The sequence below is a fragment of the Lynx rufus genome, unplaced genomic scaffold, assembly GCF_022079265.1.
Source record: "Lynx rufus isolate CCGP_SWC_20201006 ecotype Redwood Valley unplaced genomic scaffold, mLynRuf1.p SCAF_2, whole genome shotgun sequence".
NCBI lineage: Eukaryota > Metazoa > Chordata > Mammalia > Carnivora > Felidae > Lynx > Lynx rufus.
This window is the reverse complement of record NW_025814834.1, coordinates 146,326,525-146,330,338: the sequence shown is the minus strand read 5'-3', so window position 1 is coordinate 146,330,338 and position 3,814 is coordinate 146,326,525. Positions and strand designations below refer to the sequence as shown.

The 3,814-nt window shown below is 42.4% G+C and overlaps 1 pseudogene; it reads right to left on the bottom strand.

The window, feature by feature from the left end:
- Window positions 1–1,231: 1,231 nt before the first annotated feature.
- LOC124514315 (40S ribosomal protein S2-like) lies at window positions 1,232–1,943 on the bottom strand (annotated as a pseudogene).
- Window positions 1,944–3,814: the final 1,871 nt, after the last annotated feature.

The window sequence follows — 3,814 nt, the reverse complement described above, 5'->3', positions numbered from 1 at the left end:
AGCTATAGCCCTCTTATCCTCCTACTCCATCCTGCCCTTCTCTCCAGACCTCTTTTTAGAGTTCCTGAAAGGATGTGGTTGGAGGGAAGGAAATTGTAGAGAAGCAAGTGGAAAACAGCTCTTCAAGACTCAGCATGAGGTGTGTGTCAGAAAGCTCCTTGGGTTAACCTTACTCATTTTCTAGTCTTATTGGTTCCACCTGTTAGTTAAGTGACCTTGGAGAAGTACCCCCTTGACCTCATCTGAAAAGTCAAACATTTGGATTAGAGCTAGATGATCTTCAAATGCCTTTTAAGACTTGACCGCTAGGACTCTCTTCTGTAATTCTTTGGTACTGTTTACACTTGCTTCATCCAAGACAAGGCGAAACAGCATGTGCTTTTTGTAGGGGTCTGTGTAAAAAGGTCCAGGCACCTGCCTTTAGAAAAAAAAAAGTTTATTTTTGAGGGAGAGAGAGCTCACAGGGGAGGGGCAGAGAGAGAGGGAGACAGAGAATCTGAAGCGGGCTCCACACTGACAGCAGAGAGCCCAATGCGGGGCTTGAACCCACAAACTGTGAGATCATGACCTGAGCTGGAGGTGAACATTCAGCTGTCTGTACCTCCCAGGTGTGCCCAGTCACCTTCTTTTTAAAACGTCTCATTTTCTGGGACACTTGGGTAGCTCAGTTGGTTAAATGGTGGACTTTGGCTCAGGTCACAATCATGCAGTTTGCATATTCGAGCCCCATATTGGGCTCTGTGCTGTCCACACGGACACTGCTTCAGATCCTCTGTCCCTCTCTCTCTCTCTGCCCCTTCCCTCCTTGTACTCTCTCTCTCTCTCAAAAATAAATAAACATTAAAAAAATAAAAAAAAATAAACAACTCATTTTCCTATACTCATGTGTTTCTTTGAAAACAAGTACGAGGACTGATTGGTTAGAATGTGCTTCCAGAAGTATCTGGTAATAGGAAGGCCACTGATTGATCAAATGCACTACTTGTTTCCCCTTAAGGACTACATATTGGTCAGAGTACTACTCCATATACTTTTTCTTTCTTTCTTTCTTTCTCTTTCCCTTCCTTCCTTCCTTCCTTCCTCTCTTTCCCTTTCTTTCTTTCCTTCTTTCTTTTCTTTCTTTCTTTCTCTTTCTTTCCCTTCCTTCCTTCCTCTCTTTCCCTTTCTTTCTTTTCTTTCTTTCTTTCTTTCTTTCTTTCTTTCTTTCTTTCTTTCTTTCACAGCCTTTAATTCACTTCATTTTTCTTGTATAAAACCATGTGGTGGCCAGAACTGGAGCCTGGGTCCTCTCCATGAAACTCTGGTGTGGGCCTTTATAGATAGTGAATCCTGATAGGGAGACTGGGTGAACACGGTCTCTTTCTGGAGGTCAGTGGTGAGTTAGCTGTAGGTCTTGGAAATGGCATCAAAAGGGGCCTTGGCGAAGTTGCCCAGTGCAGCCAAAGTGTAGCAGTCATCAGTACTGCCCGTCATCAGTAGTTTCTTGGCTGAGACAATGCTAGTGCCTCTGGGGGCAGAGATAAGGCACATCGCCACAGAGCCACAGCGTCCGGCCAGCTTGCATGGGACACTGTGGGGCTTGCTGAGTGTTTCCCCCAGTAGCCTTGCTACGTGGAAATGATGGAAAGCTTGGCCAGGATGATGACTCCATGGATGGTAGAGGCTACCTCCTTGGAGCACTTAACACCCAGACCAACATCTCTATTGTAAACTCTGTTGGCAACAAATGCCTTGAACTTGATCCCCTGGCCAGCATGGATCTGCTTTTGCACAGGCATAATCTTCAAAACCTTATCCTTGAGGGATGCCCCGAGGAAAAAGTCAATGATCTCAGTTTCCTTGATGGGCAAGGAGAGGGACAGAACTCTTCCAGGGATTTGATCTTCATGTCCTTGATCAGGTGACCCCATCTTGGTGACCAGATTCTACTCTCTGTCTTTGGCCTGGCCTTGACCAAGGTGACAGCTGCAGCTGCCCAAGCCTCTGTGGAAGCCACTGCAGCCAGGGCCCCAGGGCCCTCCTGGACCCTTCCACAGCACGGGCAACATCTGCCATTGGGTGTTTTCTCAGAGAAGAAACTACTTTCCTTTCTTTGAGCCGGATCTTAGCTGGCTCACTCTGCATCAGGACTGAGTATGAAACCGTACTTTGCCTTATGAAAGGCAAAGTAAGCTTCTTTTTCAAGACAGGAGCATGAGCCTATGTGCACTTAACCTCCTTGCTAAGACTCCACTGGAATAAAAGTAAACAAACATGGGGAAAAAAGTGTGTGAGGGGAAAGGGTGGAAGCCAATGGAGTGGAGATTTCAAAAAATGTCTGAAAGATAAAAAGTGAAAGGGAAGGATTAATGGTTGAATTAAGGAGAAAGTGCCACAGGCTAGAATATACAAGATAAAATGACAATTAGAAATTTGAGAAAAAGCAAATTCTGAACAACAGAGTCACAGACCACACATGAAGCAAACTACATTCAGGCATGAATATAAGCAGTGAAAAGAGTGCAGAGAAAAGGCAATCAATTTGACCTTGATGCTAGAAATAGCCTCATTTGAGAGACCCAGGGGTTATAACACTGGGTTCATGGAAAATGTCATCCTAGCATATTGATATTGAATAATGTCTATATCAATAATAAAGTATATGTGGCATATTGACTTGTTTCCATTATTTTGTATTTTATTTAAAAAAAATTTTTTTTTTCAACATTTATTTATTTTTGGGACAGAGAGAGACAGAGCATGAACGGGGGAGGGGCAGAGAGAGAGAGAGACACAGAATCGGAAGCAGGCTCCAGGCTCTGAGCCATCAGCCCAGAGCCTGACGCGGGGCTCGAGCTCATGGACCACGAGATCGTGACCTGGCTGAAGTCGGACGCTTAACCGACTGCGCCACCCAGGCACTCCCATTATTTTGTATTTTAATAAACTTTATTTTTAACAAGTTTTTGATTTATAGAAAAATGTAAATACAGTAGACAGATCAACTATTATTAACATCTTATGCAAGTATTAGCCATTTGCTATAATGAATGAATGAATATTGATACATTGTCATTAACTAAAGTTCATACTTTATCAGATTTCTTTAGTTTTTCCCTAATGTCTTCTATTTCCATTACATTTAGTCATCCTGTCTCGTTTGGCTCCTCTTGGCTGTAATAGTTTCTCATACTTTCCTTGTTTTTGAAGACCTTGATAGGTTTGAGGAGCACAGGTCTAGAATGTCCATCATTTGAGATTTGTCTAATGTTTTTCTTATGATTAGATTGGGGTTATGGGTTTTTCAGGGAAGACCACAAAGGTCAAGTGCCATTTTGTCACATCAAACCAAGGGCACATGCTATCAACATGACATATCGAATTAACACTCTTGTTGAACTTGATAACCTGGCTGAGGTTGCGTTGGCCAGGTTTTCTCTAATGTAAAGTTACCTGCTCTCTCACTCACACTGTACTCTTTGGAAAAAAGTATATAGTCTTTTTAACTTCTAAAGTCAACCTATAGGCAAAGTAGAAAAGACTTTTTTATGGTTGCAGCGAAGAATGTAAACAGTAAGAATTCTGTTGGTGGTACAGGGCTGCTGATGAAAATGAAAGGGAGAGAAGTAGAGCAATGGGAAGGGGCCAATGCCTTCATTTTATAGAGGAAGAAATGCACAGACACTCTATTAAAAAGAAATAGCAATTTGAGTCCTTATTTGGAAACATAAGTGATTAGTTCTAATAGAGGAAATAAAAAACCGTCATTGCCATTAAATATTAGGAAGAGAAGGGTACTATGAGATACATGCTCATTTTCATACTGTGGAATCAA